General features: G+C 52.1%; 1 protein-coding gene across 2 annotated transcripts in view; it reads left to right on the forward strand.

Annotated features, from left to right (window-relative positions):
- The window catches only part of CMIP (c-Maf inducing protein), a 230,119-nt gene that overhangs the window by 32,039 nt on the left and 175,341 nt on the right, over positions 1 to 22,739 (forward strand). The gene's annotated exons all lie outside the window — the stretch shown is intronic.

The following is a 22,739-nucleotide window of genomic DNA, read 5'->3' on the forward strand; positions in this document are numbered from 1 at the left end:
TGACCTAACCACATCTGCAGAGTTGCATTTACCAGCTAAGGGAACATATTAATGGGTTCTGGGGATTAGGACTAGCATATCTCTGGGGGCCATTGTTGTATATCCCACTGCACGGGAGAGTGGGGCTGGCTGGGGTCCTAGAGGTGAGAGCATGGCAGTTGGGGGTGTTGCTCCCTGTCTGCCTGCAGTGAGGACCAGCAGGATGCGTGGTGAGCCAGATAGGGCAATGGAGCGCATGCTGGAGGCCAAATGAGCCATGGTCCAGACAGGGAGTCAGGCACCCGCTAAGTGATTTCTGAAGAAAGTACCTCTTCTCCTGTGAGATGTGAGGGCACAGGAAGTTCTATGAGTCCCAGGAGGGTGGAGCCTGGTGGGGAGGCCCCTGCCCCAACCCCACACAGGAGTTTTGGTCAGAACTGGAAGTATTAACATCCTTCAGGATCCAGTGAACTCTGAGACAGGAGGGAGTTTGGCTCTGTGGAGTCAGGCAGGCCCCACATAACTGCATGTGGACACCTGGGCTTTGAAGTCACTGGAGCTGAGTGGATCCAGTCTCCACCACACTCTAAGCTGAGCCTGTTCTCGAGGCTAATCATGGAATGTGCCTGGCACAGAGCAGGCCCATTCACTTGCTCATTTAGCAGGTGTTGCTGGAGCATCCTCTGTGTGCCAGGCAGGGTTTGGGCACAGAGCAGAGCAGATGAGGTCTTGGCCCTCCTTAGGCCCCATGCGGGAAGAACATGGATAAGGAAATAGAAAATCTTGTCAACTGCTGATAAATTCTGTGGAGAAAAACAGGATAAGGAGGACAGGAGTGCCGGTATGAGTGGGGAGGAGTGCAGTGTCTGTGTGTGGTGGTACTTTAAATAAGGTGGCCAAGGGAAGATCTGGATGAGAAGGTAACATTTGACCACAGACTTGAAGGAGGTAAGGAAGCAAGCTGTGTAGTTATATCAGCATGTGCAAAGGCCCTGGGGCACGAGTTTGGTGTTTCCTAGGAATGCAAGGAGATGGTCAGAGCACAGCAAGTCAACTTGAGGAGGTTCTAGGAGTTGAGGTCAGTGAGTCAGTGAGGAGCCAAATGGTATAGAACCTTGTAGGAACTTAGGTTTTGACTCTGAAGAAGAGAGCTGTGCTAGAGCAAACATTCAAGAATATGGCAGTTCCTAAGCTTGAAATGCGTCCCTCTCTCCCTCCTGCTCTCCCCCTCCCCTTCCTTTCCTGCACTGCCCACTCTGTTTTGTGGGAATGGCTGGCCCATTGGGGTGTGCCACATTGAGCCCAGGCCCCAGTCTTACCTGCAGTCTGATCTGGGGACTTGACTTAACTGTCCCCTCCTCCAGGCAGCCTCGGTGCTGGTCAGATACAGCTTTTGCTATTTATACAGCACAGTGGTTTACAAACCCTGCTTCTAGAATTTCACAACCTCTCCTGCAGAGCATTATCTCTCCAGGCAAATAATGGTGATCTTTATCCAAATCAAAGGACAAAAATTAAGGCTGTAGATAGAATTGTCTGCATTTCAAGTTTTCCACCCACTACATTTTCCCTTAAATGTTGAGTCCCATTGGGATCTTGTGTAAGAGAGCATTTGTTACGGATTTAGTTAATATTTGTTGAACACCTACCTTGTGTGGGGTTTTCTGTTAGACGTCAAATTTGGTGGTGAATGAAACAGGTGCCTTCTCTACCTTTACAGAAAGCAAGAACAGAAGTCAAAAGTAATTTCAGACTTGTTTGGACGTCATCCTTTTCCATAGGTTACTTCAGGTCAGGCTGGAGGACTGCCTGGTGGAAGGTGGAAGCTATCCTTCACTGTGTGTCCTGCTGGTCCCACTTCCTTCTGGCAAGGTCAGTTTTTGTGAAAAGGCCCTGGCAGTGGTGGGGTTCCACTTGCCAGTCTGAGGGAAATTTCTGGGAGGTGCAGGAAGCAAAAACGGCTGTGCAGCACTCAGCAGGCCCTGGCAGTGTTGCCACGGTCGCCCCCTCCCCGAGGGGGGTGCTAGTGTATGTTGACACTAATGGAGAAAGATTACCCGGGTATAAAAATCCCTGCAGTGAAAACCTCACCACTTGCCCCTGGTCCCTGCTTGAGGCAGGAGTGCAACCTCCCAGTGTGCACACAGACCCAGCTCGTTGAGGACTGACCGTTGGCTATAGACTTTCACAGACACTCAAGAGATGGGCATATTGGCAGATCCCGTACCCAGAGGCCCTGGACAGGGCTGGAGGTGCCAGGTCGTCCTCCTTCTGCTATCAGCTTATGGGGCCGTCTGAGGTTAACTTTTGGCTTCCTTACTCCTCTATCCCATCCTGGGAACATGCTCCGCCCAGCAGCACCCTCTTCCCTCCCTCTGTGTCTTCAGGCAGCCCCTGAAGACCTCTCTTCTGTCCAAGGCTTGCTTGGTGGCTTTCGAGTAGCAGTCCCCATCCTGTGCTGCATATCACAGTAATGTGGGAGCCTAAACCCTGATATTCTGACGCCTGGGGTTTGGGGTTCATGTGATGGGGTGGTGGGGGGCCTGGCCTCTTTATCATAACACTGTCTATTGTAATAGCTGCAGAGTGTTCTAGCGCACACGTGTACCATGGTCTTATGACAGATGTTTGAGTTGTTTCTAAATTTTCCTACCATAGTACGTTCTCCATCCATCTTTTTGTGAGATCCTGTCAGTCAGGAGATACTATAAATGCTTTTGAAATGGGTGGGGAAAGATCCCTGCATGCCTTGTTTAGCTCACCTGTCTGATTTCTGCCTTTCGCTGTCTTTGAGCTGTTTTACAACTTCCATTGTAGAAAGCCGATAATAACGTAAATTATTTTTGTCCATAAAAATGCCCATTAATTGTGCCTGCAAACCCAGTTAAGATTGCTGCTGGACACCACAGTTTGTAACACTGGGTGATTTTGACACACAGCAAGGTGGAAGTCTTGGCTTAGAAAGCTCTAGGAGAGGGACGCGTGGGTGGCTCAGTGGTTGAGTGTCTGCCTTTGGCTCAGGGCGTGATCCCAGAGTTCTGGGATCGAGTTCCGCATTGGGCTCTCTGCATGGAGCCTGCTTCTCCTCTTCCCTCTTCCTATGTCTCAGCCTCTTTCTGTGTGTCTCTCATGAATAAATAAATAAAATCTTTACAAAAAAAATTCTAGGAGATTTCTAACCTGTCTCTGGTGGTCCCCTCTGCACTCAGGGGAATGGATGGCTTAGTTAGCACTGTGTGGACAGCCAGTCAAAATAGTAAAAAGAAAACTAGCATTTGCTGAGCATTTACAATATATTGCCAGACACTTTATGAGAGTTTTTATTATTGTTTAGTTATGCAAGTGGCATTTCATACGGATGAGAAGCAACTTGATGAAATAGGCAGTCTTATTAGCCTCCCCCACCCTGGACAGATGGGGAAGTTGAGGCAAGAGAAGTTGCTGGAGATAATATGGTTAATGAGAGACAGAGCGGGGGCTTGACTTGCATAGCCTGCTCGTGCCACCCCATAGAGCAGTTGGAACCTGGTCTCTTGCCCGGACTCTGCTTCTTCCTTCACTGCGTCACTTAGCTGCTCTGAGCCTGTGTCATGGGGCTGGTGACCCCGAGCCCCCAGGCCTGCTGCCAGATGGCGAGGTATTAGGTGTAAACCTGGCGCCATGCCTGGCAGGCTGAGAGGGGGCTCAGCGAGGCCACACTCAAGGCCATTACCCTGTGTTCTTTGCATGTTTGTTAGCACATGTGTCACCTCCTTGGTCAGAGTGAGTGCTTGTGTTGGACTTCACAAGTGTGCGTCTACAGGAGGAAAAAGAGGCAGATCTAGCACGGAAGGGCTTTCTTGGGGACTCTTCAAGTTTTCAACCCCTGGGGCTGTGAGGTCTGTAGCTGATGGACTTGAAAATTGAGGGCGAAGTGTGCACACACTCTGTGCCAGGGCCTCCCCTCTCTTCTACTGGCTAGTCCTCAGAGCAACCTCGGGTAGATGCCATCATCCTCATTTGATAGCTCAGGAAGACGAGGTTCATTCATTCATTCGTGGGCTCCTTCACTCATTTGCCTCCCACGGGCCAGATCTGCACTAGACCCCAGGACACAGTGGCAACTTGAGGAACTGCACTTTGAGTCCTTACTGTGGCTCCCTCTTCTCCAGGGAAGCTGAAATGATTTGCCCAGTGGTCTGGAGAACTCAGGAGAGGTGCCCTAGGCCACACAGCCAGAAGTGCCAGGGCCAGGCTTGTGTGCCCTCCCCAGCCATTTTGCATTTGAGCATATGAGCTGACTCTCCAGGGAGACCCAGATGTCCCCTAGCCCCATTCACAGTTTCCGGGTGTCCTTAGCCCAAGGGGCCCCTCACCCAGTCCCCAGAGAGACCTAAGCTCCCCAGGAACTAATTTCTTAAGAGAACTTTATGGCTCTTAACTCCCTAAGCGGATCCAGATGTGCCTTGTGGCTGCGCAGCTGCACATGTCCTGGCCACAGCCAGCTTGGTTTGGAAGCCCGGCCCCGGCAGCCGCCAAGTCTGGAAATGAAGTAAATGAGCGAGTTGTTCTTGGCGATTTTCCCCTCATCTCAACCCAACTCAGATCAGAGTCGGGCTCTGACCTCAGGCATCACACATTCCAGCATTTCCCTGGCCTCCTGGGGTTCCAGGGCCCACGACAGGAGATGAGCACGTTGGGGGGCATAGAGTGGGACAGGGCAAGCATTCTGGAGGGAGCGTGGGATGTGGAGGTTTGGGGGCAGCTGAGACAACTGCATTCCTCCAGCCGCCAGTCCTTGCAGAAACAGCCGGGATGCTTGCTGGGCTGGGGCTCCCTCCAGCATGAGGGGGTCCAGGAGAGAGGCAAAACTGGCCGAGCAGTTGGGATGGGGGCTGATTTGGGCACCCCTCTGGCCCCCCAGTGTCTCTGCCCTGTGGGAGGGCACCATCCCAGCTTTCCGAGTGCTGGGGGCCCTTCCAAGAGCTGCACCTGGATTCCTGAGGTCTTGGGGAACCCGGTTCAAAGCTGGGTGGTCAGGAGCAAGCGTGGTGCCGACTCCTCCACCCCCCAGGTCCAGACCAGACCACACAGACCTCAAGGGTGAATCACTTTGAAGTGATGGGGTTCCGGGGCCTGTGGCAGGCTGAGGGAGCCAACTTGGCGGGAATGGGCAGGCCAGGCAGGCTTGTCCTACTTGGCTTCCGGGCAGCTCCTCCTCTCCAAAGGCGAAGGAAGCCAGAAACCTGGAGGGCAAGGGGTAGACTTGGGCGTCAGAGAGAAGCCGAGTTCAAATGTCACTTCCTAGCTGTGTGACGTTGGGCAAGTCACTTAACCTCTCTGAGCCTCCACTTGCTTTCTCTGCAACCGGGGGCATCTTTGCACCACCTTCAGAGGGTCTGTGTGAGGATCATAGGAGATAATCCCTACGCAATGATTAGCTTGGCATCTGGCTTCAAACTGGTACCAAACAGTAGCTTTGGGAGGACTTAGCCCCATCACCATGTCAGAGCCACCCCCAGTGACATGCAGCTTGGACAAAAAAAGATGTGCTAGTTCTGCTGGCAGTTATTAGGGAATCTGCTGATGCCCCTTGTCTCACTGAATCCGTGCCCCCAGCTCCTCCTCTGTACCAGCTCTGGAGAGGCCATTGGTATGCCCTGTTCATTATTATTACTGTTGGGGGCTGGATGGCTTGTGTATCCTAAAACTGAGAGTATTAATTAACTAATGAATTAACTAATTACTGGCTACATGATCAAAGCACACTAAAGCTGAGAGACATTAATCAGTAGTTAAGAGTTCAGATCCCAGAGCCAGTCTGTGTGAATTTTAAATTCCCTTTGTCCACTCACGAGCTGTGTACCCTTGGGCCACTTTCTGAGTCTCTGTGCCTTAGCTTCTTAACCTGTAAAGTGGGGATAACACTGTCTGCCTCAGGGATAGTGGGAGGATTAAGTGAGGTGCTATGTGTTCTGTGCTTAGAATGGGGCTTGGTGCGCAGGGGAGTGCTGTGTTGGCTGTTATTCCCGTGATCATTCCTTTATTCTTCGAGAAGTCTTGATTATGTGTCTGGTTCTCTCCAGGAGGAAGTGGGAAACACCAGGCTCCCAGGGCTGCTGTGAGGGTGACCTGCCAGTCTTTTCCTGTTGGTGGCCACCCCTGGGGTCACCCGCTTCCCTCACTTTTCCTCTGCCCCATCACAGCTCTGGGGCTACTGGGACCCTAGAGCCTCCAGACCCCCTTCTGGGAACTCTTGTCCACCCCTTGACTCCCTCTGCTGTCTTGCAGCCCCTTGTGATCTTGATGGGATGAGGAATAATGGCCAGTGTGGGCAGAGTGGTGATGGGAAAGTCAGCTGCGTGCTGCTGTCATGTGACTCCTGGTGCTGGGCGGTCACTGCGAGCAGGAGCCGGCCTCCCAGGCATCCTTGCGTGCGCCATTCACAGCTCAGTCTTTCATTCAGTGTTCCCATTCTCTTTGCTGTCATTCATTCATTTTTCACTTTATCCAATGTGTGGTATGTCCTGGCCTCATAGGCGTGAGAGATGCAGCCCTGAGCAAGGACTGTACTGATGCTGCTGGGGTGGGGGGCTCTCAGAGGCTGACTTGAGGGGTCAGGGCAAGCTTCCTAGAGGAGGTGATATCTAAGTGGATGCTTGGAGGAGGAGCTGGGTGAAAGGGAGAATTGGGGCTTGTTCCCTGTATAGGGGACCTTACCTGCAGAAGCTCAGAATCACCGAGGCAAGGAGTGGATTTCCAAACCTGGGGCGGGGGCGGTAGTGCTTCCTTCTTGCATCCTTGGATGCAGGGGCCTAGATGAGAAATCAGCAGTACAGGTCTTGTTTTGGGGGCCCCCGTTCCAAAAGTGCTGCTGTACCTGGAGGTCCAGGAGCCCTTCGGACCAGGCAGGGACCCAGCACACATGATCCTCAAACTGACCCACGAGGCCACCATTCCCCTAGGCCCCAGCCCCTCAGGAGCCATGGTGTAGGCATCTGGGCTTTGGAGCCCCCGTCCTCTCCGTGAAGTGGCACTACCATGCCTAGCTTATGGTCAGGGAGAGAGCTGAGCCATGTGCATGAAGTGCCCAGTGCAGGAGAGGGTTCTGCAGGTAGCAGCTCTTTTCTGTAGGCATCCAAGGTCCCAGTCCTGGCTGGGGTGGGGGTTGAGTGGAGGGTGGCATGTGCCCCTGGGAGGAGGGAGGAAGAGAGAGACCCTGGGGGGGGGGGCGGGGAGGAAAGACCCTGGGAACTTTCCCAGCCTTTCTGTGCTAGGAATTTGGCTTGCTTCCTCCAGGGGTTCCAGAATCCAGTAGATGTACTGAAATCTGTAGTTCCCACTTCAGCAAGGCAATCCGTCATGCTTCTGGCCTACAGGATTCTAGTGTCTTCTCAGCGCCAGCCTTTTGGTCCCAGGGGAGCAGGCAGGACAGCAAAGAGGGTGTGGAGCTTATGGATACTGTGGTGGCCTGGCCAAAGGCCTGCAGTGGCCTGGGGAGTCTGACGCCCTGTGGGAGCTGAGAAAGGTCATGTTGGCCTTTGGTTAAGTGTGGCCAAAGGCTCCTGTTCCTCTGGCAAAATCATCAGCCCATTTATTAATTGATTAGTTCAACATTGAGCTCCTACTACATGCTAAGAAAATGGCACTGCAGTGAACAAAGTCTCTTTCTCATGGTGAGGGGGGGCCCTGCTCCTGACCTGATAAATATGTCGTATGTCGCAGGTGTGGGTAAGGACCACGAAGAAGACTAGAGCAGGGTAAGAGGGCAGGAATATCCACCATGTGAACAGAGTAGGCTTTGCCAGAGTAACGCTTGAGCTGAGATGTGAAGGAAGTGACCAGGGGAGCCACCTGGGTATCTGCTGTAGAACATCCCAGAGAGGGAGCAAGTGCAAAGGCCCTGAGGGGGAACACGGCAGGCTTGGAGGAGCACTTGATATGGCCAGGCACTGAACTGTGTGCATGACACACACTGTCCACTTTTACCCAGTAACTCCGAGAGGTTATAGCCCTGTTACAATCCCCATTTTACTGGTAGGTCATGTTGAAGCTCAGGGTGAGTCAGTACACAGCCAGTAAGTGGAGGAGTCGGGATTCAAACTTGGGGCAGACTACACAGCCTTGGCTCATGTGTTTGTGCAGTCACCTTCATCCTCATTTGGCCGCAGGAGTTGGATGAGGGACCAGGAGTAGAGGTTTTCGTTTGTGGGTCTTCCTGTCCTGTTACTGTGTGAAGTGTGGTGATGAGCAGGTCAGGGCTTTCTCCTTTGTAGGTGCTCGGCTATCAGCCTGGTGGCCAGTATGTAATAGGGCCCTGATGTGTGTCCTGTGTTGTGGGGGCAGATGGCCATGGCCAAATGTCCAGGGGTTTGGAGCTCTGGCGTCCAGTGTTGGCCTCACATGAGCCCAGGAGGACGGGCCTAGAGGGTTTGATGTGGGGCCTGGAACTTCCTTCCCAGAGGGCCTGGTGTGAGTCTCGTCTCTGTCACCACATGGCTGTGGTGCTGAGGAAGCCCTCCCCGCCCCCCTTCCTAGATTTCATCTTGGTGAAAATGGGGTCATTAAACTCCCTGCCCTACCTTCCTTCCGTAGCTTTTGGTAGATCATGTAAGATTACATGTGAGGTAGCCTTTTGTCAGCTCTAAGCCCTGTATGCAAGAATCCCAATTTTTCCTTTACTTAGTTGCAAAAACACTATCAAAGCAACATTAAAGGCAGTTTAAGAAGAAGAGAGAAGGAGGGAAAAATCTTTACTCACAGTTCTACTCCATAACATAACCACAGATATCCCACCCTACCCACACACACCCCAGCTGAACGGATTTGAGCGCACCTTTGGATAAGTTCTGTGCTTTCCGAAACCCATGCCACTTGCTACCCCGAACTCGAGAACCACAGAGACTTGGACTGTTTGATGTCCTTTGCTCTCTGAGCTGAATGGATCTGGCTACTCAGACTGACTTGTACTGGTTTTCTAATTAGTCCTTTTGGTTTTTGTCTGTAGATGCAGGTATTTTTATGGTTCTACAGGGTTCTGTTTCTGTTTCCCCTCTGCTGTGATCAGCATGGATTCTCTTTTGCGTGGTCTTCGCAAGCGCTATTTTTAGTGGCTGCATGATAAGCCACCACACCGTGTTTTATGGATGTGTCGCCTGTTGGTCAGATACTGAAGCCATTCCCTGCCTTTCCTCTGTAGTAGAGAAGCCATAGCAGAATCTGTGTGCTCGTGGCTTCTTTCCCCCTTTCCTTACGGTGATGGATGATTATTTGGAGAAATTCCCAGCAAGGAGATTGGTTGGTCAAAGGGGTATGAATGTTTTGTTGGCTTTTGATGGCTTTCCAGAATAGGTGAATCCATCTGGAATGCCATGGGCAGCATGAGAATGCCCTCATTTTCACACAGCCCAATCAGCTTTGGGTTTCACGGATTTTCTTTTTCTTAAATTGACTTTGTGGCTTGAAAATGGTGTGGCGTTAAGTGTCATAGTCAACAGTTGACTTTGAGACACATGCCTGAGACATGTCCTCAGCCTGTGCTGTCCTTTTTCCTTCTGCCCCTTGTCTCAGCTATTAGCACCGCTCTTAACAGCAAAGATCCTGGAGTCCCCTCCAGCTAGGGCCGGGGGGCAAGGAGCAGCAGCAGAGAGGGGCTCCTGACCAGGGTGAGCAACAGGGACAGGGAGGTGGCCCCAGTTCTGCCTCTGGCGGTGGCAGTGTCCCCACAGAGTGAGAGCACGGTCCTGGCACACAGGGGGACACCACCGTAGAGTGCAGAAGCCACCTGTCCAGTCCTCCCTGGGGCCGGGCTAGGTGTCCACGTGATGGGGCTGTGGGTGCCGGGACATAGCCAGCGGTGGGGTGGTAGGGTGGATTGGGAGACGCGACAGGTACTAGCTTCTCCTGCACCTGCAAGCATCTTCAGATGCAGGCATCAGTACCATTGCCTGCTCCCTGGCTGGACAGAGGATTGCATGCAATTGGCTCAGCGAGGCCCTGGGAGCAGGCCTGTCATGCAGGGCACACGTCCGTGTGGCCCGAGGGGCGGCCCTCTGTAGTGAGGCCCATGGTGGCAGCAGTCCCACGGCCAGCATTGGAGGGAGCCCCAATCCAGGGCCTTTCCCACTATATCCCCCAGCAGTGTGCTGATTCCATTTGATCATTCCCACTTCACATTTGGGGAAACCGAGGCTCAGAGAGTTGGTGACGACAAAGACGGGAACAATGGCAGCAGCAAACCGTTCATGAGGCCCTGATGTGCACAAGGCACATGTGCCAGCCGCGAGCCTCCAGACTGTGGGCCTGACCGATGAGGAGATGAGCTTGAGGAGGAGCAGTGGGCAGCTCAGGGCCATGGGGCTTGCAGGGCCGCAGTGCCAGTTTGAACGCAGACCCCCTGTGGCAGAGGCCAGGCCAGGCCCGGCCTCCGTTTCAGTTTTCAGGCCCAGTTGATGAACTGGAGCTTTTCAGAAGTTTTAGGAAAGATGATTTATTTATTAGCTGATTTTTAAAAAAATCTCTTAATGAAATTTTTTTGTATAAGTATGTAGAACTGTGATTCTATATGTGATCTATGTGGTTGAAGCCAGAGTCCTTGGTTCAGAATGTTCCAGAAGCTTGCCTCTAGGTTCCATCCTCATGCACAGACTGGTCACCTGGCGAAGCGGGGGCAAAGTTAGGTTGGCATCAGGCTGTTGGAGCTGCCTCTTCCTGGGTCTCTAGCCTATGGAGGCCCCACTTCGTCTGTGCCTTGGCCTCAGGGAAGTGCTGTGCACCTCCACTGCTGCCCAACGGCATGTATGCCCCTGCTTGCTCACCGCAGCACCGTTCCCCTCTCTGTCCCTCGCTAGGGCTGAGGGCACCCAGACTGGGTCTCAGTCCAAGGAGGGTGTTTCCCGATCTGTGCTGAGAACGGAGTAGATGCCGGGGTGCGGGCTCCCCAGAAGTGGCCTCTATTGACACAGACTGTGTGGGGGCGTGGGGAGGAGCCACGTGGCTGCACCTCCTACTCAGTGCTGGCAACTGCTCTGGGCCTTCTTAGGAACTTTCCAAGGGAAGGCCAGACAGCCCTCCTTTCACCTTGGGGAGGAAGTGGAGCAGGACATGTTTCCCACAGGAAGCTGACATCAAAAGGAGGTTTGGAGAGAAGTGCTGGCAGGTTCCTTTCCCGGGACTAGTGTTCAGGCGGCTCCCCATGCCGAGTGCCACACGCGGTTCTCTGCACGGTTCCGGGGGTCACGGTGTGGGCAGAGGGGCTGCCCTGCTTGCCTTGCTGTGATGCCACGTCTACGTGGTCAGATGTGATGTGGCTGGGATGCAGACTCCTTTGGCTGACCCCAGTCCTGGGCTCCTTTGACTGCCTAGCACTGCCTGAGGGCCTCTGGGTACCTGGAGCTCTTGTACACAGAAGTGATTTTTATCATGAGTGTCCTTAAAAAGAGGAATTAACAGTAACTACCATTGACTGAGAGCCTCTAGGTGCCATGCCCTTCCCTGCACTATATTGTTTAGCCTGCTAAAGAAGTCCATGACATGGGCGCTGTTGTTCCCGCTTTGCAAATGAGGAAACCGAGGCACAGAGTAATTATATAATTAGCTGTAGACTATAGAGTTGATGGCAGACAGGACTTCTACCCAGTTCTGGTGACTAAAGCCTGATACCTGGTCACTCCAGGTTTTGGGCAGGTTAGGTGACTTCTCTGAACTCCAGTTTAAAACTTCTCTATGTGGACCTCATTATGCTCCCTATGGGAAAGGTTTGAATTAATGAGAATTACTAACTGTAGAGTGCCTGGCCCATAACACAGGGTCTCATGAGGAACAGATGCTGAGGCTCAAAGTGCACCTTCCTGGCCTGGGGGAAGCAGAGGAAGAACCCTGTGGGTGAGACCCCAGGCAGGTTGGGCACAGTGGCCAGTGGGAGTCAGGCAGGTCTGCAGGGATGAGGCTCCCCTGAGGGGGTCAAGTGGACATGTAGAGGAGCTGCCTTCGATAGTGAGCATTGTAGGGACCTTCAGGAGAGCAGATCCATCCAGCCTGTCTGCTGTTGCATTTCCCACAAGGAGGGAAGTTATGGATTTCCGCCCTGGCGTCCAGGGAAGGATGGGACTGACTGCTTGGGTGCGGTCCACTTGGGAGGACAGTGGGGAAGCGTCCCGCACTCACCATGCTGGTGTGGCTCTGCCCAGCTCAGGGCCTGGATCCGGAGCTGGTTGAAGTCACAGACATGCTTATCAGAGGGCAGACAGATGTATCCCCGAATCTGGGATATTCTGGGTCCCTCCTCCTTTGTGTTTTATGGAAGAAATCACTGACACATCAAAGCTGTTGACTGCTGTTGTTTTGAGGCCATGGAGCTAGCTTGGTAGAGGAGAAGCAGCCCTAGCATGGCATCTGTGAGAACTGTCCCCTCCTCCTGGAAGTCCTCCCTGATGCTCAGTGGCAGGCACCCATTCTTCAAGTGGCAGGCACCCATCCTTCAAGGATGTCGGCTAGCTCCACTCAGCTATTTCACTGTTGGCTCTTGTTCTCCTTCTACCTTATTCCTTGACCTAGACAGGAAGTTTTTGACTTCTCCATCTCATGCCTTAAACATGCATGGTTGTGACATAATCCCCACCCTCCCTGGACAGAGTGACCACACCAGGAGGAATGGAAGGAGTAGAACAGCTGGTGACCAAGGGGGGAAGCCTTAAAGATGTTGAAGAGCTTGGGTTGTCAGCTCAGCTGTACCTCAGTTTTCTTATCTGTATGATGGGGATAATAATGGGCCCTACCTCCAAGGGTAGATGTGAGCCCTAAGTGATTTCCCACATGTGACACGTGTCAAGAGTCAGGCCCATAGTGAGCACTCTAGTTATTGCTGCCGATTATTGCACTTAGTCAGTTAAAAAATGAACGTGAAGGCAGTCTTTTTCTGTGCCTGCTGTTGTACTGAGGATATAGTGGTGAACCAAAGCAACACCCTGCCCTCATAGGCATTACTGGTCAGGAAGAGAGGGACGGGAAACAGATTAAAGTACATGAAACATGCCTACGGTAATGGTGGGTGCCATGGAGGGGGTTAAGCAGCACATCGGGGCAGGGCGTACAGCAGGGAGTGGTTTTCATTGTCAAATTGGGTGAACTTTTGTGCACATGCTTTCATGATTTTGGTATCACAACGATCCTCAAACAACATCATGAAGAGAAGGTTTGTAAAGGCGTGGCATCCAGGTTGAGGAGGGGGTCAGCCCCCACAGATACCCCTGAAAGCCCATCTGGGCGTCCCAGGGAACACAGTTGGGAAACTCATGCTCCATCTGATGGGCTTCTTCCCAATTAAACAATCCGAGTCTAAGAAGAACATTCTGTTAAACAGAACGGGGTGGAGAGTGGGACAAAGGGCAGGTTTAGGTGGGAGCAACCAGCACCAGCTGGAAAGCAGCCCTGGGGGTGCCCACATGCATCCTGGCAGTGGGGCTTTTGGCTCACCCTGTACTGGCGGGGAGTTCAGGTATTGGAAGAGGGCCTGAGGTGGATTTGCAGACACAGTGGGGTTTCTGGGCTGTGGGAGGGTCTCATTGTAGAGAGAGGGGAGGATACAGCTTAGGGCCAGTGAACACAGCCCATGACATCGCGCTGAGTCCCTTCCAGCCCTGCCTGGCAGCTTCCCGTAGCCATGGGACCCAGCAATTGGGGGCTCCCTTCTGCCCAGGTAGTTCTGGGCCCCCGATAGCTGCCATTTCTAAGAACAACCATCCTGTGAGAAGACCTGCTGTGTGTCTTACGACCTTCTACCTTGGGCAGGGTCCTCTCCCTCCATAACACCCACTATATGATGGCTCCTTACCCCAGAGGAAGAGCTTGGCACTTGGCTAGCTTGAGCCACTTGTCCAAGGCTGCTCAGAGCTGCCCAGTTGGAGTTTGGGTTTGCTAAGCATGTCAAGGTGGGGGTTGAGGATCCTTTTCTGAAGAGCCCCTGGACTCTCCTGGAAGCTTCTGGAAGGGTTTTGGCGGGGGTGGGGGGGAAGGGGACTTTCACTGTCATCAGCTTGAGCACTACCGGGCCTTACGACACAGGCTGCTTTGAGAAGTCACAGTGATAAGTCATCCTGCTGGTGACGTCCAGCATTGGCAGTGCGGCTCTCCAAGAGTGTCCAGGCCTTGGCAGTGGAGATCTAGCTAATCTAAAATCCCACAGGACTAGAGCAGAGCTTGGAATGCCAGTTTTCAGAATTGACACTGAAGGCCCCTCTATGGAGCTGCCAGGCCTGCATTCTGACTCTGTGCTGACAGAGGCCGGCCTGGAAACCTCCACACACACCCGGCCTCCCCCTCTGCGCAGGCGCCTCAGGGCCCGTGAAGAAGGCTCTTTCTGGCTTTGTAGTGTGGGGGCCTGGGTCCTTGGCACGCCACTATTACCACTGCTCACACCTCTCTGAGTTGGCCTTTTCCCAAATGTGGCGTGGGCCCAGTGCGTCCGCCAGCGCTTCTGCTTCATTCCTTCTCTGGGCACGAAGTTTCAGTTTCCTTTTCATTGTTGTTTGTTTGTCTGTTTGTTCATTCATTGTGCGTGCTTGCGTTCTTCATTCGTCATTGGTGTTCATTCATTCATTCTCAGACCAGGGTGGTCACTGAGAGGACAATTAGAGTCAAATGAAGCTGGCCCAGAAGCCCGCAATCCCAGCTGTGGGTCTGTGGGCAAATTAGTTCGTCTGTTTCTTTGTCTGAAAAAATGGAGCTGGTCCTCTTCCTTGACCTGTTGAGAGGGTGAACTGGAATAATGGGCGTGCAGCCCCTGACACAAATGTGTCCAGTGGATGACCCTTGTGATGTCATGTGTCTGTGTCCCTCCTACCCCCTCCCTTCCTCCCTTCCTGCTTTCCTCCCTTCTTTTCTTTCTTCCCTCCCTCCTTCCTTCCTTCCTCCCTTCCTTCCTGAAGCACAGGATTGAGTCAGATGTGGCTCGTGTCCCCAGCCTTGCTGGTCTGGGTTTTCTCCTCGATTTTTCTCCACTCACACTCTGCTGGAGGCTCCCAGCAGCTCTGAGGGGTCCCCCTGGGTCTCTGGCCATGATCACCCATGCTGCTCAGAGCTGCCTTTCCCAGTGGTGTCATTAGACCTGTGCTCACCATGATTCGCTCCTAGTGGTTCTAACCCACATGCATGCATGCTCTCAGAACATGCCTGCACACCCCTGCACACACACATACACGTGTTCACATGCCACACTGGTCCATGAGCAGTATGTGTCTTGAGCACTTGCATATACTTCCTCCTCCAGGCATCGTGGTTACACACAGCACACATGTTCTGGAACAGCCGAATACACCTTATCTTGCACACACATGTACACTCAGCCCACGTTTCCCAGGCCCTGCATGTGTGCACATTCCCATGTATTCTGTGCTGTGCACACCTGGATGTACACAGGCGTCTCTGCCCAGCTTTGTAACCACTCTCGCACACTCACATACTTATTTTTTTTTTAGTACACATCTGTAGCATTTATAGGGCCGCCTCTAAGTGCTTTATAAACACAATCCATTTAATCCCCCTGATAGCATCATGAGTTAGTGACCATATTAGCCCCATCTTCTAGGTGAGGAAGCTGAGAGGTGGACAAGTCAGGTCAGTTATTCAGGGTCACCGCTAGTATAGGGCTGGGCCCAGATTCAGTCCCATCCTGGCTCCAGTCCCGGCTTGGAGCCCTGGCATGACGCCGTTGCCCCGTGAGCATGTGTGAGCGTGACACACACCCCTCACAGCATATATATGTGACCACTGCGCACGCGTTCTTAAGGTCATGGGTGCACATACCTCACACATGTGTGGAAGGACACACAGCACACACGTCTGAGAACATGCTCCTCAGTCTCACACAGCCTGCGCTTTGCCCTGTTTCGGGTTCCTTCCAGAGTCCTGCTCACCAGGCTGGAGAGGGAAGTGATTCTGCAGGTCTAGGCTTGCTCACTTGAGGCCACCCATGCTCACCCTCCCCCTGCTTGTGGCCTCTCCAGCGCCCCTCTTCCTTCTGTCAGGGCCTTCCCTTGGCCTCCTTCCTATCCATCTTCTCAGCTGGCACAGGACCCCAGCACCCAGCCCCGCAAGCCCCCAGGAATCTGTGAACGTTGGCACTGGACTGGGCTGAGGACACGGCCATGTCCCAGGGAGCAGAAGTGACTGCTCCGGAGGCTTCCCATGAGTCCGTGGCAGGAAGCTCGCGTTTCCTTCCGGTCCTTGGTTTCCTGACCGAGCTCCTTGCTCCTCCCCACCCCCAGCCCCACCCCGGCAGGGCCCTCTGACTCTGCACCACGCCTTCGGCGCCCAGTCCTGTCCTGTCCTGTCCGGGACCCGCAGTTGTCTCTGCTTTCACAGGCAGGTCTGGGCTTGTTGGCCTGGGTGAGACTCTCTTCTATTTTGGCCTCGTCAGAAGCGTCCATGGACTTCTGGGCCACGACCCCCGTGTCCTTGGCCCCTCACCTGCTGGGCTCCCCAGCACGTCCTTGTCTGGACTCATTTCCGCACCTTGCTCGGCTGGAGGAGCCTCTGCTTTCCTTCTCCCAAACATACCGAGCCTCCAGTGAGGAAGCGCGTCCCCCCTTTGCCTTCTGCCACCTGAGCCGTTCCTCATCTCTGCCCCTCCTTCTGGTGTGTGCTACCAGCTTCAGCCCCTTAACCCTGAGAGCTGTTGGTCGGTGCTGCCTGAGGACCACTGGGTGTGGAGCCACCGGCTGGAGTGAGCCTCAGTAACTTTTCTTTCCGTTAGTTTTGACTTTTCAGCAAGATGCCCTTCCTTCCTTCCTTCCTTCCTTCCTTCCTTCCTTCCTTCCTTCCTTCCTTCCTTCCTTCCTTCCTTCCTTCCTTCCTCCCTCCCTCCCTCCCTCCCTCCCTCCCTCCCTCCCTCCCTCCCCTTCCTCCTCCCTTCCCTGCAGTTTTTCCTTTTTTCTTTCCATGTGCCAAGCACTGTGCTGTGTTGAGCCCTGAGCACCCGTTTCTTTGAAAGCCCCACAGATTGAGCTAACAAAGGAAGAAAGCTCCAAGGAGATGAGAAACCACCTGATTACGCAGGTGCCCTCTGCCAATCGGTTAAAAAGTTTTTATGAGCAAATCTGGTGGTTATCCTTTGGAAAATAAGCAAAGTCAAACCACTTCCTGCCGCTTCCAGGAGCTGCCGAGTGCCTGAGCTTTCTAAGATCTACCGAGAATCTGAAACTTTAGGCAAGCTTCCTCCGTTTTCCTGGAGGACTCGGCAGTTTGTGTTGGTGAAATCCCACTGGGCCCTGTAGGGTTGAGATTGCATTTCAGTCTTGTCTTACAGAGGAATGTCTGAGATCGAGTAATTTGGTGAGAGAGAGAAAAAGTGGAACTTTGGCGTGTGCCTCCTGGGCAGCAGTGCTCGCCCCATCCAGGCTGGTGCCTATTGGTCTTGCAAATGCCACACTGCCTCAAGGGACCGAGACCCCCTCTCCTGAGTCAGCCAGCTCTCTGGGCCCAGGATGAGCTCCAGCAGTACCCTGTGCCAAACGTGGATGCAAGGCTCCTTGCACTTCCTACTTGACCCGTGTCATAAATTTCGAAATGGGGAGAGAGTATGTTGTTGCTTGCCATTCATAGTAGCCAACTGTTGAGAGGGTGGGGGACAGGACTACAAGGTGGTCAAGAAATGGGCCCTGGGTCTTAGACTTGAATTCAATTTTGCCACCAACCAGCAAGTTACATAAGCTCTCTATGCCTTAGTTTCCTTGTGCGTAAAACAATGATTTTAGTACTCCCCTGGGGATGGCTGGAGGACTTCTTATTCAATAAACACACATAATGCACCCACCACATGCTAAGCCTTGTACTTAGGCTCTGCAAACATGAACTATATAATCTTCACAATGGCCCTTGGAGACAGCTAACCCCTAGCCCTGTTGTATGGATGAGGAAACTGATGCCCAGCTGGTCGGTAGCAGGACTGGGCTCTAGACCAGGGAGCCTGGCCCCAGAGTCCAGGCTTGTCCCCACTGAGCTACATCGCTTCTCTAGGTAGGGTTAGTTGAGCTCCTCTGGAGCAGCAGCAGGGTAACCACTTATCCTGTTTGCTCGGGACAGTTGCAGTTCATACCTATTTATAGTACTGGTATCATTATCAGCCGTGCCCGTTTCACTTCATTCTCCTGGTTTGGAGGAGAGACCACATGGTTGGCTTATGTATGGAGCACTTAGGACAGTTCCGGCAACTCTGTGGGTGCTCAATTCATGGGAGTGATGGAGGGAAAGGTGACGGCCATAGAGGATCCAGCTTGTGTAGCCTGGGGATGCCTTAGTTTCTGCAGAATGGAGAGGTCTGCCTGTATCAACCCATTCACCGACTGTCCCCTGGGCATCTCTCCCATGCCAGGCATTTGGGCATCGCTCTGGGGTGGTGTGAGGAGGGAGAGATGAGACACAGCCTGCAGTGCTGGGAAATGAAGTCACACCCAAGACCTGCCCTTCTAAGAAATGCAAAGTATTACCGTTATGATCCTATTCCCATTGCTTTGTTTGGCAAATTGTGACAGTATGTCACTAGCTGAGCGTATTCTGATTACCTATTGTTTGAAATAAAAAAAAAAAAAAAAAAAAAAAAAACCAAGTCAGGAAAAGGTTTCTGGTTAAGGGCTGGTATTTAGAAGTTTCCATTCTTGAGTAGGCCTCAGGGCAGGGCCAGCGCCCAGGCTGTGTGGTGCCAGGTAATCGGTTTATCTTTGGTGTGCATCCATCATGCCCTGTCTCTCTGTCCTTAGCTATGTTTGCAGGATGTCATGGGACGTGGCTTTCCCAGACAGACTGCTCAGCAAAGACATGCTCCAGCCTCCTGGTAGATATTTTATTAAAGACCTGCCCTCATTCAGCACACGCTAAACATGGTGACTAAAGAACATAGGTCTAGAGTAAGTGACCAGCGCATTCCTGTTGGCCCAGAACTGTCCCCATTCTAAAATCAAAAGTCCTAAGTCCCAGGAAAACTGGACGGTTGGTCACCCTACTCTGGAGTGAAGCCAGCCCTGAGTCACAAGACCCAGCTCTGCTGCATGACTGCAGGGACGTTACCCAACCACGCTGTGCCTCAGTTTCCTCTCCTGCACGATAGGCTTCCCTGTTCCTATCTCACAGGGGCATTGTGAGGGGCAGTAGTTTCTGAGAAGTGTTGAGCACAGAGGCACCTTACAACTGGCAATAAACACTGGTTTCATAATGGTTATAAATTACTGTAAGATTTTCATCATGGAGCTAAGGCAGTAGATGTTATGCTCTGATCTCAGTGGACCACGAGGCAGTCTGCCAAGGCCCTCTTTAGATGCCAGTCTGGTCACCTTACCTGATAGTGGGTGTCTGGAAGCACATTCCGAGTCTCAAACCAGTGCCTGGATCTCTGAGGCCGCTTGAAGCCTGTGGCCCCACTCCAGATCCTTGAGCTAGTCGTGGGGCCTGGGAGTGACAGATGTTGTCACCTGGGAGTAGGACAGAACAGGGCTGAATTGCTGACATTTATTGAGCGCCTTCTTCACACCTGGCATTGTGTTCTATGCGTTTTCTATATAAATCTTCACCTGAAAATTCTCAGTCTACAGAGTCAAGGCTTGGAGCAGGTAAATTTTATCTCCAATGTTAGAAAATGCAGAGCTGGGACTGGAGCTGCATTTGTCTCTCTCCATGGACTATGGCGCTACAGGTGTGGCCTGGGGATTGGGGCCTATCTGTGAAGAGACAAGTCCAGTGAAAGAGAGTGAGGTCTAGAAACTTCTAATTTGACATTACAGTGATATTTTTATTGTATTTTCAGAAGTATTGGATTAGAAATTACAAATTTAAAAAAAAATCTGGTCTATTGCCATAGAAGGGTTGAGAAGCGTTGCCCTGGGCCCTGCTCTTTGAACCTTTGCAGTGACCACATGGGTGAGGCTCTGCCATGGGGACAAGGAGCCTGCCCACCCATAGCTTTACACAGTCCAGGTTTATTTCTCCTTCGTCTCTGGAATACCCCAGGACCCAGACTCACAGAGGTCCCATCTCAGCACTTGCTTCTGCTGTCACAAAGGTGAGGACCAGGGATGCATGTGTGCAGGTGGCACACCTCACTTTATGTCTCACTGGCCGGAGTGCCATACAGGCACACCTGTGAGCTAGGGGGTGGTGGGGAGCAGGGGTGGGGAGGAACCTATCATGTACCAGATAAAGGAGGAGGCTGTGCCTGCTTAGGGATAGTGGCGCTGCCACACTCATGCCTGTTCTTGCTCCCAGATGTGTTGGGTCCTCTGGGTCCGGACGACTCCCACAGCTTTAGGGCTGCTGATTCTGTCCTGCCATTCATGTTCCAGTTTTCAGAGGTGGCAGAGCCCGTGGGCCCCAGAACATCAGGTTGGAGCCTCGGCACTGGGTTTCTGGTCCCTAGTGAAGGATGGCTCTAGAGTGTTGTTGGTTTGGGAACCGCAAGTCTTGTCTACTTCCATCAGGCTGTGTGAGGGGAGAAATTATGAGCCGTGTCAGAAAACTACTCTGAAACTTTGACCAGGATCATTTCCCTCCTGGGACCTTGGGTTTCTCCTTGGTGTGAAATAGTGGCTAGTTTAAATCAGGAATGATACAAACTATGGTTTTATTGGGTGCTTACTATGTAATGGGCATCATGCTCAGCAGATTACACACAGCTCCATTCATCCTCCTGCAACCAGAACAGGTGGGACTGTCCTTAGCCTCTTGTTATGGATGAAGAAACGAAAGCTCAGAGAGGTTAAGAACGTTCTCCAGGTCGCACAGCGGGATGCTGGTTGAGCTGAGGTTGGATCCAGGCTGGTGTGGTTTTGAATTTGTACTCCTGAACTGCTCTTATGGTACTTTCTGAGTTGGGGTCTGAGGAGACCATAGTGAGGAAGGGTCCCCAGAGAAAGGTTCAGTCCTTCTAAAAGCCCAGTGAAATCTTGACATTTATTATTGAGATGTGGGTCCTGGGTCAATTCAACCATTATATCACACAGGGAAACCCATCCTTCCTTTTATTAATATTTACTGTTTTTTAAAAACTGTTCTTATGCTATGGAAATAACATTGGAAATGAAAATGAAAACAAAACTTAGTAATGGCTTTGGAACACCAGGTCGAGGTGGGGAAATGTTTTCCAAATACAAAGATTATGAAGCAGGAAGAAAATAAAGTGCGTTGTGTGTGCGCATGCGTGTATTTTATTTTTTAAAGATTTATTTACTTGAGAGAACACGCGTGCATGTGCACGCACACGCATGTAGAGCCAAATGTGGGGCTCTGTCTGAAGCCCTGAGATCATAACCTGAGCCTAAATCAAGAGTTGGACACTCAACCAACTGAGCCATCTAGATGCCTCTAAAGCGTGTCTTTGATGTTGAAATGACTTGCATCCTTTTCCCCACCCTAAGATGAGGCCACTTGGCTGGCCCTAGCTCTCTGGGGTCTTGGATTCCTGCCCTCTGCAGACACTGAAGGCAGGCCACAGACTCCTCATCTCAGCCCATGGGGATGTCAGGAGCTCCAGAAAGCACAGGCTCACCCAGCGTGTCTTCTCCATGTATCTGTTTGGCTTGTCGATTCAGAGGGAAAAGATTGAGTCATTTAACTAATAAGTAATTTAAAATATGGCTCCAGCCTCTTGGAATGAGCATTTTATGTGAGGGGTGGAAAGGTTAAGTACCTTAACTGGGGGGTAATTGATAACATGGCGCCCCTTTCTGGAAGTGTCCATTTTAGAAGATTTGGTGAAGGGGGGGAAAGGTTAAACAATCTAACTAGGGAGTCATTTAAAATACTATTTTGTTATTAGAGCAAATGCAGATGTGGAGTGGGATAGAAAAATTCTCAAGGCTTATTAAGATTAAACACATGACTTGAGTGAAGTTTCCAGATGGGGTAGATGTGGGTCGCTGAGCGTTTGCCTTCTCTATTTTGGGGTTGTTGCAGGAAGAAGAATCCTGGGCTCTCGGGAGGGTTTGCTGTGACCACGCCAGTACTGCTGTGCCTCCGTGCGCCCGGGCTTCCCTGGGATAGCAGGCCAGCCTTGTGTCTGTCTGTGAAGGACGGCATTGTCTCATCTCCGGAGATAGTCTAGGTCCACACCAGCAGATGCATGCGTATGTGTATTTCTTTCTTTGTGTAGACAAGTCACAGAATCCTGCACACAGGTTCCTGTATTCTTTTTCCCCCGAACAGTGATAGGAGATTGTTACAGATCGCTTTCTCGCTGTGGCTGCAGAGTACGCCACCGTATGGAACTGCACACCATCCCCTTCTGATGGGTGTGTCTCCAGCCTTTTGCCCTTCCAAGTAATGTTGCAGTCATCTGCCACATGCATGCATCTTTGAGACAAGCAAGGGTATCTCTGGGATAAATTCCTGGAGGCGGAATCACTTGTTCAAAGGTTATGTGCCTCTGGAGTATCAACAGCTATTTCCAAACTGCATTGCCCTGGGAGGGTGCCCCCTGAGAAGGGTCCTGGAGGCCTGGGCTGGCACGCAGAGTGAGCAGGGACCAGGATGGGGATTGCCATTGTATACCTGGGCCTTCTATGCCGTGTGCTTCGGCAACTATGCAGCCCGGGCTGGGAAATGCTAAGGAGGACAAGTGTCACTGGCCCAGGACCGGCCTCCTTTGGCCTTGCCAGCCACTTGCTTGCAAAATGAAGCACATGATGCATTCATTGGGAAGAAGTGGAATTTGGATGTTTGGAGCGCTGAGCCCCCTTCTTGCTTGGCTGGAAGGGTCCCTGTTTCCAGGAATTCAGCTCTTTACTAAAAATGTAGATTCC

Source organism: Canis lupus, chromosome 3 (genome assembly GCF_048164855.1).
Source record: "Canis lupus baileyi chromosome 3, mCanLup2.hap1, whole genome shotgun sequence".
Classification (NCBI taxonomy): domain Eukaryota; kingdom Metazoa; phylum Chordata; class Mammalia; order Carnivora; family Canidae; genus Canis; species Canis lupus.